Below are 12,072 nucleotides of genomic sequence, written 5' to 3'. Positions count from 1 at the left end.
CCCAATATGTCTCTCCATTTCCCCTCTCTCATTTCCCCCTCCTCCATCCGCCTCTCTCTCCCCTTCTCCTCGCTCTCCTCCCTCCTCTCTTCTCCCTCTCTATTCTTTTCACTCTGTCTCTCCACTTAACTCTCTCTCTCCCATCTCCGCCTCTCTCCTTCCATCTCTCCACCCTTTCCCCTCCCTCTATCTCCTTCCCTCTCTCCACTTCACCCACACTCTCGCCCCTTCCCTCCCTATATCTCCTTCCTCTCTCCACTTCACCCACACTCTCTCCCCTTCCCCCTCTCTCTATCCCTTTCCCCACACTCTCTCTCCTTCCCCTCTCTCTATCCCTTTCCCCACACTCTCTCTGCTTCCCCTCTCTCTATCCCTTTCCCCACACTCTCTCCCCTTCCCTCTCTCTATCCCTTTCCCCACACTCTCTCTCCTTCCCCTCTCTCTAATCCCTTTCCCCACACTCTCTCTCCTTTCCCTCTCTCTATCTCTTTCCCCACACTCTCTCCTCCTTCCCCTCTCTCTATCCCTTTCCCCACACTCACTCTCCTTCCCCTCTCTCTATCCCTTCCCACACTCTCTCCCCTTCCCCTCTCCTCTATCCCCTTCCCCACACTCTCATCTCCTTCCCCTCTCTCTATCCTTTCCCCACACTCTCTCTCCTTCCCCTCTCTCTATCCCTTTCCCCCACACTCTCTCCCCTTCCCCTCTTTCTATCCCTTTCCCCACACTCTCTCCCTTCCCCTCTCTCTATCCCTTTCCCCACACTCTCTCTCCTTCCCCTCTCTCTATCCCTTTCCCCACACTCTCTCTCCTTCCCCTCTCTCTATCCCTTTACCCACACTCTCTCTCCTTCCCCACTCTCTCTCCCTTTCCCCACACTCTCTCTCCTTCCCCTCTCTCTATCTCTTTCCCCACGACTCTGCTCCCCTTCCCCTCTCTCTATCCCTTTCCCCACACTCTCTCTCCTTCCCCTCTCTCTATCTCTTTCCCCACACTCTCTCTCCTTCCACTCTCTCTATCCCTTTCCCCACACTCTCCTCTCCTTCCCTCTCTCTATCTCTTTCCCCACACTCTCTCTCCTTCCCCTCTCTCTATCCCTTTCCCCACACTCTCTCTCCTTCCCCTCTCTCTATCCCTTTCCCCACACTCTCTCCCTTCCCCTCTCTCTATCCCTTTCCCCACACTCTCTCTCCTTCCCCTCTCTCTATCCCTTTCCCCACACTCTCTCTCCTTCCCCTCTCTCTATCCCTTTCCCACACTCTCTCCCCTTCCCCTCTTCTATCCCTTTCCCCACACTCTCTCCCTTCCCCTCTCTCATCCCTTTCCCCACACTCTCTCTCCTTCCCCTCTCTCTATCCCTTTCCCCACACTCTCTCTCCTTCCCCTCTCTCTATCCCTTTACCCACACTCTCTCTCCTTCCCCTCTCTCTATCCCTTTCCCCACACTCTCTCTCCTTCCCCTCTCTCTATCTCTTTCCCCACACTCTCTCCCCTTCCCCTCTCTCTATCCCTTTCCCCACACTCTCTCTCCTTCCCCTCTCTCTATCTCTTTCCCCACACTCTCTCCCCTTCCCCTCTCTCTATCCCTTTCCCCACACTCTCTCTCCTTCCCCTCTCTCTATCCCTTTCCCCACACTCTCTCTCTATCCCTTTCCCCACACTCTCTCTCCTTCCCCTCTCTCTATCTCTTTCCCCACACTCTCTCTCCTTCCCTTCTCTCTATCCCTTTCCCCACACTCTCTCTCCTTCCCCTCTCTCTGTCCCTTTCCCCACACTCTCTCCCCTTCCCCTCTCTCTATCCCTTTCCCCACACTCTCTCCCCTTCCCATCTCTCTATCCCTTTCCCCACACCCTCTCCCCTTCCCCTCTCTCTATCCCTTTCCCCACACTCTCTCTCCTTCCCCTCTCTCTATCTCTGGCCCTCTCTGCACTTCACCCACAGTCTCTCTCCTTCCCTTTACTCTCCCTCTCCCCATCCGCCTTCTTGTCTCCCCAAGAGGAAAGGACAGAGTGGGAGGGGGAAGGGTAGAGAGAGGAGGTGAAGAAGGTGAGAGAAATGTGTAGCGAGAGGGTGAAGGGGAGAACAGGGGATTTGAATGGAAGGAGAGGGGGACGGGAGTGAGAGCCTGTTCTTGGGATGGTCTCTGAATTGTTTCATACTTAAAAGAAAACATGTGGTGGATTCATGGCGAGTTCAGAAACAAAAACTAACTTTGCACAGGCCCCAGTGAGATTTGAACTCACGACTCCTAGGTTTACTAGACCAGTGCTCTAACCCCTGAGCTATGGAGCCACTGATACAGGAGTGCTCTCATTCCCGTTAGTGCAACACAACATGGCTGATTACCTGACCATGGTAAAGGATAGCAAACTGAGAAAAACCTTGACAATGTCCAGACTCAGTGAACATAACCTGGCGATCGAAAAAGGTAGACACAGGCAGACCCGGCTACCAAGAGAGGACAGGATATGTTCTCATTGCAGTCAGGGTGTGGTGGAGACAGAGATGCACTTCCTCACAGCTTGTAGAAAATATCAGGGCATAAGGGAGAATTTCTACCCAAAATTCACAAAAATATGCCCGGAATTCAGAAATTTGAATGATGACCAAAAACTCCCATACCTATTAGGGGAAGAGAGAAATTGTGTAACCTTAGCGGCACACTATGTTACAGCTTGCCATAAGCAGAGGTACAACCACTAAATATAAGAAAATAGTATATACAAATTATATATGAATGTATATTTATACACTCAGGGATATATCTGTTTCTACACTGTATGGATAGATCAGTGTTTATGTGTTCAACCATGAATGTTTTTCGATGCTTTGGCAACGTAAGATGTATTTTGTCATCATGCCAATAAAGCGATTTGAATTGAATTGAATTGAACAGTGCGGTGCGTTTGAAGAATGAGGCAGGGCGCAGTTCACCACTCAGATTGTGTCTCATCCCCCGTTACCTGCCTCAGGCTCTTCAATAGTCACCTCACAACTACAATAGAGCAACTTTCCCATGCTAAAACGTCCCAAGGCAACTTAGTTACACATCTCTCTCTCAGTCTCTCTGCCTCCTTCTTTCTATATTTCTCCCTCTTTGTGTCTCTACCACTCTCTCTCTATCTTTCTCTCTATCTTTCTGTCACTCAATTCAATTCAATTCAAATCGCTTTATTGGCATGACAAGTTACATCTTATGTTGCCAAAGCATCGAAAAACATTCATGTTTGTTCACAAAAATACCGATCTATCCATACAGTGTATAAACAGATATATCCCTGAGTGTATAAATAGACTTTCATATAATTTATATATACTCTCTTCTTATATTTAGTGGTTGTCCCTCTGTTTATGGCAAGCTGTAACATAGTATGCCGCTAGTGTTACACAATTTCTCTCTTCCCCTAGTAGGTATGGGTGTTTTTGGTCGTCTCTGTCACTCCCTTTCCACCTCTTTCTCTTTTTCTCTGTGTCTCTCTCACTTTCTCTCTGTTTCTCACTCTCATTTTACCTCTCTCTCTCTCACTTGTTCTCTCTCTCTCTCTCAGTTTATCTCTCTCCTCTCTCTTTCTCTCTCTCAATTTTTCTCTGTCACTTTCTCTCTCTCTTTCTCTCAGTTTCTCTCAATTTTTCTCTACCTCACTTTATCTCTCTCTCTCTCACTTTCTCTCTCTCGCATTGACTATCTCAATTGCTCTCTCACTTGCTCTCACTTTCTCTCTTTTTCTCTCTCACACTCTCTTTCTCTCTCTCTCTCTCTGTTTCTCTCTCTCATTTTCTCTCTCTCTCACTTTCTCTCTATCTTTTTCTCTCTCACTTTCTCTCTCTCACTCTCACTTTCTCTCCCACTCAATTTCTCTCTCTCACTTTCGCTACCTCCTCTCTCTTTCTCTCTCTTTCACTCTCTCACTTTCTCTATCTCTCATTTTCTCTCCCTCCATCCCTTTCTCTATATCTCTCTTGTTCTCACTTTCTCATTCTCTCTCTCGCACACTTTCTCTCTCACTCACATTCTATCTCTCTTGCTTTATTACTCTCACTTTCTCTATCACATTCTCTACCACTTTCTCTCTCCCCCTTCCTCACTCTCTCTGACTGTCTCTCTCTTTCTCTCTTGCTCTTTTTACTCTCTCTCACTTTCACTCTCACTTTCTCTCTCACATTCTCTCTCTCTCTTTCTCTCTCTTTCTCTCTCCCTCTCTCTGACTTGCACTCGCTCTCTCACTTTCTCTCTCTCTCCCCTTCTCACTCTGTCTCTCTGCTTCGCTCTCTCTCCCCTTCCACCTCTCTCCTTCCCTTTCTCTATCTCCTTCCCTCCTTTTCTCTCTGCTCTCCCTTCCCAATCTGTTTCTCCCATTTCCCCTCTCTCATTTCCCCCTCCTCCATCCGCCTCTCTCTCCCCTTCCCCTCGCTCTCCCTCCCTCCTCTCTTCTCCCTCTCTCTTCTTTTCACTCTGTCTCTCCGCTTAACTCTCTCTCTCCCATTCCGCCTCTCTCCTTCCATCTCTCCACTTCCCCTCCCTCTATTGCCTTCCCTCTCCACTTCTCCCACACTCTCTCCCCTTCCCCTCCCTCTATCTCCGTCCCTCGCTCCACTTCACCCACACTCTCTCCCCTTCCCCTCCCTCTGTCTCCTTCACTCGCTCCACTTCACCCGCACTCTCTCCACTTCCCCTCCCTCTATCTCCTTCCCTCTCTCCACTTCACCCACACTCTCTCCCCTTCCCCTCCCTCTATCTCCTTCCCTCTCTCCACTTCACCCACACTCTCTCCCCTTCCCCTCCCTCTATCTCCTTCCCTCTCTCCACTTCACCCACACTCTCTCCCCTTCCCCTCCCTCTATCTCCTTCCCTCTCTCCACTTCACCCACACTCTCTCCCCTTCCCCTCCCTCTATCTCCTTCCCTCTCTCCACTTCACCCACACTCTCCCCCTTTCCCTTTTCTCTCTCCCTCCTTCTACTCTCCCCAAGAGGAAAGGACAGAGTGAGGGGGGAAAGAGAGAGGAAAGGGGAGAGAGTAGGAGGAAGGGAAGTGGTGAGAGAGCGGGGAAAGTGTAGAGAGAGGAGGTGAAGGGCAGGTGGGGAAGGTGAGAGAGAGGTGGAGGTAGAGAGAGAGTGAAGAGGGATGTATAGAGAGAGGGTGAAGGGGAGAGAGAGAGAGGGGTAAGGAGGTTAGAGAGGCAAAGAGTGGGCGTTCAGGGGAATTGAACAGAAGGAGAGGGGGAGGTGGAGATGGGGAAGGGAGAGAGAGCCTGTTCTCATGTTGGGCTCGGAGCTATTTCATACTTAAAAGTAAACATGCTGTGAATTAACAGTGAGTTTAGAAACAGAAGCTAAATTTGTAGAGGTAGTGGGGAAAATGCTAGAGTCCATTATAAAAGATGTAATTGAATAGCACTTGGAAAACAGTGACAGGATCGGACAAAGTCAACATGGATTTACAAAAGGTAAATCATGCTTGACTAATCTTGACTAATCTACTGGAATTATTTGAGGATGTAACTGGTAGAATAGATAGGGGAGAACCAGTGGATGTGGTGTATTTGGACTTTCAGAAGGCTTTCGATAAGTTCCCACATAAGAGATTAGCATGTAAATGTAAGGCACATGGGATTGGGGCAAAGTACTGACTTGGATAGAGAACTGGTTGGCAGACAGAAAGCAAATAGTTGGAATAAACGGATCTTTTTCCGAGTGGCAGGCAGTGGCAAGTGGGGTACCGCAGGGGTCAGTCCTAGGAACCCAGCTATTCACAATATACATTAATGATCTAGACGAGGGAACTAGATGTAATATCTCCAAATTTGCAGATGACACAAAGCTAGGTGGGCGTGTGTGCTGTGAGGAGGATGCCGAGAAACTCCAGTATGATTTGGACAGGTTGGGTGATTGGGCAGATGTATGGCAGATGCAGTGTAATGTGGATAAATGCGAGGTTATCCACTCCGGTGGTAAAAACAGGAAGGCAGATTATTATCTGAACGGCAATCGATTGGGAGAAGGGGAAGTGCAACGAGATCTGGGTGTCCTTGTGCACCAGTCACTGAAGGTAAGCATGCAGGTGCAGCAGGCGGTTAAGAAGGCAAATGGTATGTTGGCCTTCGTAGTGAGAGGGTTCGAGTACAGGAGCAAAGATGTCTTGCTACAGTTGTACAGGGCCTTGGTGAGACCACACCTTGAGCATTGTGTGCAGTTTTGGTCGCTTTATCTGAGGAAGGATGCAATTGCCATGGAGGGAGTGCAGCGAAGATTTACCAGACTGATACCTGGGATGGCAGGAATGACGTATAAGGAGAGATTGGGTCGATTGGGCTTATACTCGCTGGAGTTTAGAAGAATGAGAGGGGACATCATTGAACTTATACATTTCTAACAGGACTAGAAAGACTAGATGCAGGAAGGATGTTCCTGATGGCGGGGGAGTCCAGAACCAGGGGTCACAGTCTAAAGATAAGGGGTAAGCCATTTAGGGCTGAGATGAGGAGGAATTTCTTCACCCAGAGAGTGGTGAACCTGTGGAATTCTCTACCACAGAAGGCAGTTGAGGCCAATTCATTAACTATATTCAAGAAGGAGTTAGATATATTTCTTAAGGCTAAAGGGATCTGGGGAGAAAGCAGGGACCGGGTACTGAGTTGGAAGATCAGCCATGATCTCATTGAATGGCAGAGCAGGCTCGAGGGGCCGAATGGCCTACTCCTGCTCCTATCTTCTATGTTTCTCCCTCTCTCTGTCCCATTCCGCTTCTCTCCTTCCATCTCTCCACTTCCCCTCTATCTCCCCTTCACCCACACACTCTCTCCTTCCCCTCTCTCTATCTCCTTCACTCTCTCCACTTCACCAACACTCTCTCTCCCCTGCACCCTCTCTCTCCCTTTCGCCTCTGCTCTCCCCATCCTCCTTCTCCTCTCCGCAAGAGGAAAGGACAGAGTCAGAGGTGGAAAGAGAGAGGGTAAGGTGAGAGAGTGAGCGGCAAAGAGGGGGATTACAGAGGAATTGAGCAGAAGGTAAGGGAGAGGTGGAGAGATTGGGAAGGGAGAGAGAGCCTGTTCTCGTGTTGGTCTCGGAGCTGTTTCATACTTAAAAGTAAACATGCTGTAAATTAACAAATTTGCATAGGCACCAGTGAGATTTGAACTCACGACCCCTGGTTTGACAAGACTAGGAGCTCGAACTCCTGAGCTATGGAGCCATCTGTACTGGGTTGTTTCTCATTCCAGTTTGTGCTGTGTGTATGAAGAATGAGGCAGGGCGCAGTTCACCTCTCAGATTGTGTCTCATACCCCGATACCTGCCTCAGGCTCTTCAATAATCACCTCTCAACTACAATAGAGCAACTTACATGTACTAAAACGTCCCATGGTAACTCAGTTACACTCTCGATAGCAAAATACTGCAGATCACAGAAACTCCACTGTGCAGATAGAGGCCATTTCGGCCCATCGAGCCTGCACTGACACATATCCCACCCGATCCCCGTAACCCCTACACCAACACATGTCCCACCCTATCCCCACGTCTTTAATCCCCCTAACACTAAGGGTCAATTTATCATAGCCAATCAACCTAACCGCACATCTTTGGACTGTGGGAGGAAACCGGAGCACTCGGAGGAAACCCACGCAAACACGGGGAAAATGTGCAAACTCCACACAGACGGTCACCTGAGGCCGGATTCGAACGCAGGTCTCTGGCGCTGGGAGGCAACAGTGCTAACCACCATGCCACCGTGCTGCTAGAAATCTGAAATAACAACAGAAAAGGATGGAAAAACTGAGCAGGCCAGGCAACATCCTTGGAGAGAAATTATAGAGTCAACATTTCGGGTCCGCACTGAACACAGGGCTCACACAGAACACAAGGCCCGCACTGAACACAGGGCCCGCTTTCTCTCCCCCTCCTCTCTTCTCTCCCTCTCTCCTCTTTTCACGCTGTCTAACCACTTCCCGCCTCCCTCCTTTCCAGCTGTCCATTTCCCCTCTTTATCTCCTTCCCTTTTCTCTCTCCCCTACACACTCTCTCCCTTTTGCCTCTTCTCTCCCCATCCTCCTTCTACTCTCCCCAAGAGGAAAGGACAGAGTGAGAGGGGGAAAGAGAGAAAGTAGGAGGAAGGGAAGTGGTGAGAGAGAGGGGAAAGTGCAGAGAGAGGAGGTGAATGAGAGGGAGATGCAAAGAGGGGAAATTGAACGGAAGGAGAGGGAGAAGTGGCGATTGAGATTCTGATCTTGTGTTGGCCTCAGAGCTTTTTCATGTTTAAAAGTAAACATGCTGTAAATTAACAAATTTGCAGAGGCCCCAGTGAGATTTGAACTCACAACCCCTGGTTTACAAGACCAGTGTTCTAACCACTGAGCTACGGAGCCACCTGCAGAGGAGTGTTGCTCATTCCAGTTAGTGCTGTGTTTTTGAAGAATGAGGCAGGGCGCAGTTCACCACTCAGATTGTGTCTCATCCCCCGATATCTGCCTCTGGCTCTTCAATAGTCGCCTCTCAACAACAATAGAGCAACTTTCACGTACTAAAACGTCCCAAGGCAACTCAGTTACACTCATCTCTCTCTCAGTCTCTCTGCCTCCTTCTTTCTATATTTCTCCCTCTTTGTGTCTCCACCACTCCCTCTATCTTTCTGTCACTCTCTGTCCCTTTCTAGCTCTTTCTCTTTTTCTCTGTGGCGCTCTCACTTTCTCTCTCTTTCTCTCTCCCTCTCTGTTACTTTTACTCTCTCTCCCCTTCGCCCTTCCTCAGTCTCATTGCTCTTCCTCCACCCGCCCTTCTCTCATCTATTCTCTCACACTCTCCACTTTCCCGCTCTCTCCATTTCTCACTCTGTCTCTTGCCCCCTTCCACCTCTCTCCTTCTGTAGGGGAGCATCTTTTAACTGGTTTACGGTAATTTGCCTGGTCAGGCAGCTTTGCCCGCACCCTGACCAATGCCAACCTTTTACCTGGTTTACGGTAATTTACCTGGTCAGCAGCCTTTGCCTGCTACCCTTAAACCAATTCAAACAGCGGTTTCGAATCGCTACCCCACCTTCTAGTTCTGACTGAAGGACTTATAATTAATGATATATTAAAAGCGGACAACTGGTCTGGGTGTGAGAAAGTCAAACTTTATTAAACTATAGAAACTGTAATCAAATTTAAACTATACCACATGAACACAGTAATTACAGTAACATTGCTTAAATGGGGGAAGGCAGACGGCAAAAACGAGGGATTGATGGCTACAATGTTGATTAAACAATCTTAGCAATTTCCCCTAAATCACCCCCCCCCCAACTCCTGACTAGGTGGCCTTGCTGAGGAGTCAGAAACCCTGCTCACCTGTGGTCCAGCGAAGTAAGAGAGAGAGATCGCTTCTCAGGAGCTATCTTTTATATCCTGCCAACTCCTGTTTGGCACTGAAAAAGGTCTGTGTGCAAAATTCGCACCCAAAAGTTCCAATACACAAAAGAAAGCCATGACTGGCTGATTCAAAGTGACTGATTTAATGTGTCTGCACTCTGGGGCTGAAGTGTACCCGCCCACATCCAGAGTTCACCTGGGCTAAAACAAAAGGGAATCTAACTGCCTTATTGTTCAGAAATGGGTGATTCAAAAACCCATTCATTCCTAAACTGTTGCATATCAAAAGTCCTTTTCCTGAGTTTAGATGTATCTGTTGTGTGTAAGTGCTTTGAATGGGTTTGGATTTCTGTGTAAATAGAAGCCAATTGTTCTGCGGTTTCGGTTCAAGTGGGCTAATCCCGTAAGTAAATCAACATCCTGCAGTTTCGTATAAACAAACCTTGCCTCTCCACGAAAGGGAAACTCCCTGGTTTGATTGACAGGTCTTTCACACAGACACATTACAAGCTGTACCAGCTGCTTTTCCAAGCCGCACTGTTCTTGGCCAATGCTTTCTGACGGCCATTTGAAAACCTTTTTGTGATTGACCAGGCTCAAGGGCACAAATTCAAATCAAATATACTGTCTTAATGTGTGCGAATATTTCCACAGAACACCTCGATTCCGGTGTTGTACATGTGCTGTCCATCTCAGAGCAGTCTTTCGTGGCTCTGAGTATGCTTTAAAAACATTGATCCAACCCAGCGGCATTTCAAAACACATAATTCTTCAACAACGACGTGGACCAATATTTCCCGATCTTCAAGGAAAATAGGGGAATTTTGCAAACCCCTACACTTCCTCTATCTCCTTCCCTCTCACCCCTTCCCTTCATTCTTCTCTTCCCTCCTAACTCTGTCACTCCCTCTTGCCTCTATCTCCTTCCCTTCCCTTCTCTACTTTGTTCCCCTGTTTCATTTCCCCCTCCTCCTCCATCTGCCTCTCTCTCCCCTTCCCCTCGCTCTATCTCACCTTGCCGCTCTCGGCATCCCCCCTCTCCAACTCCCACTTCTGCCTCTCCCTCCCTTTCCCCTCACTCTTCTTGCCTCCCTGCTTCCAGCTGTCCACTTCCCCTCTCTCTCTCTCCTTCATCTCTTCTCTCCCCATCCTCCTCCTTCTACTCTCCCCAAGAGGAAAGGACAGAGATGTGGTGAGAGAGAGGCAGGCAAAGAGAGGGAGTACAGGGGAATTGAATGGAAGAGGGAGAGGTGGAGATTGAGCCTTTTCTCGTGTTGGTCTTGGAGCTGTTTTACACTTAAAAGTAAACATGCTGTGAATTAACAAATTTGCAGAGGCACCAGTGAGATTTGAACTCACGACCCCTGGTTTACAAGACCAGTGCTCTAACCCCTGAGCTATGGAGCCACCTGCACTGGATTATTTCTCATTCCAGTTAGTGCTGTGCGTTTGAAGAATGAGGCAGGGCGCAGTTCACCACTCAGATTGTGTCTCATCCCCCGATACCTGCCTCAGGCTCTTCAATAGTCACCTCTCAACAACAATAGAGCAACTTTCACGTACTAAAACGTCCCAAGGCAACTCAGGTCCACTCTCTCTCTCTCTCAGTCTCTCTGCCTCCTTCTTTCTATATTTCTCCCTCTTTGTGTCTCTACCACTCTCTCTCTATCTTTCTGTCACTCCCTTTCTATCTCTCTCTTTTTCTCTGTTTCTGTCTCACTCACTTTGCTTCTCTCTCCTCTCTGTCACTTTCTCTCTCTCACTACCTCCTCTCTCAATTCAATTCATTTCAATTCAAATGCTTTATTGGCATGAAAGTTTACAGAGAACCATATTGCCAAAGCTTACATAGCAAAAAGGTACAGTTTTCCAACATTCTGTAGGTGTCAATCGATTTGACATTTGTTGGGTACATACAATATTACTTTTAAACAATATTAATTTTAAACAGTCTTTGTACTTCATTTGGTACGTTCAATATTAATTTTAAACAGTCTTAATTTTAAACAGTCCTCAGGTTGTGACATGTTGTTACATATTTGGCCCCAAGGTATGGTCTGTCTCCTTCTCCTAGGACTAATCTCAATTTTGACAGGTCATCCAATTCCTTGAAATCTGGGGTTGTTTGGCTTAGCTTGTTGAATAATATGTTTCTTGATGTGTTGAATTTTTCGCATTTTAGGAGGAAATGCATTTCTGTTTCAACCTCGCCGGCCAGACATTGATCGCATATTCTATTCTCTCTAGGCTGCCAGGATTTCTTGTATCTGCCTTTTTCAATTTCCAGTTGGTGGTCGCTTAGTCTGTACCTGGTGAGGGTCTGTCTCTGTTTTGTGTCTCTGATGGTCGTGAGGTAGTCTGCCAGTTTATATTCTCCTTTTAGGGCCCGGTAACATTCTAATCTGCTTTGGCTTTCGGTTATTTTGTTCCAATGTTCCAGGTAGGTTCCTTTGCATTGTTTAATGATTTGGTTCACTCGGATTGGTGTTTGGACGGCTGTGTTGGTCTGGGGCTGGTCAGGGTCCGGCTGAGTACTTAGTTTCAGTAGCAGCTGACACAGGGGACTCTTTTCTGGGTTTAGCTCTTGGGTCTGAAAGGCTTTGAAATGAAGGTTGTCTGGGGAGCTAGATTTGAGGTGATTTAGGAAGTTTAGTGCTCGTTTTTGGATGTTTATTATCAGTGGGTATCTGCCTAGTTCGGCTCTGCATGCATTTGTTGGTGTTTTTCT

At 47.9% G+C, this 12,072-nt stretch overlaps 2 non-coding genes across 2 annotated transcripts; both read right to left on the bottom strand.

The window, feature by feature from the left end:
• Positions 1–8,290: 8,290 nt before the first annotated feature.
• On the bottom strand, positions 8,291–8,363 carry trnat-ugu (transfer RNA threonine (anticodon UGU)). The gene has a single exon. It is a non-coding gene; the product is annotated as a tRNA-Thr (tRNA).
• A 2,315-nt stretch (positions 8,364–10,678) lies between these two features.
• Positions 10,679–10,751, bottom strand: trnat-ugu (transfer RNA threonine (anticodon UGU)). The gene has a single exon. It is a non-coding gene; the product is annotated as a tRNA-Thr (tRNA).
• Between the last annotated feature and the right edge of the window lie 1,321 nt (positions 10,752–12,072).

This window comes from Somniosus microcephalus, unplaced genomic scaffold, assembly GCF_052327205.1.
Source record: "Somniosus microcephalus isolate GS21.2 unplaced genomic scaffold, FLI_Smic_1.0 unresolved_chr2, whole genome shotgun sequence".
Taxonomy (NCBI): Eukaryota; Metazoa; Chordata; class Chondrichthyes; order Squaliformes; family Somniosidae; genus Somniosus; species Somniosus microcephalus.
This window is presented reverse-complemented; position numbering and strand designations above follow the sequence as displayed.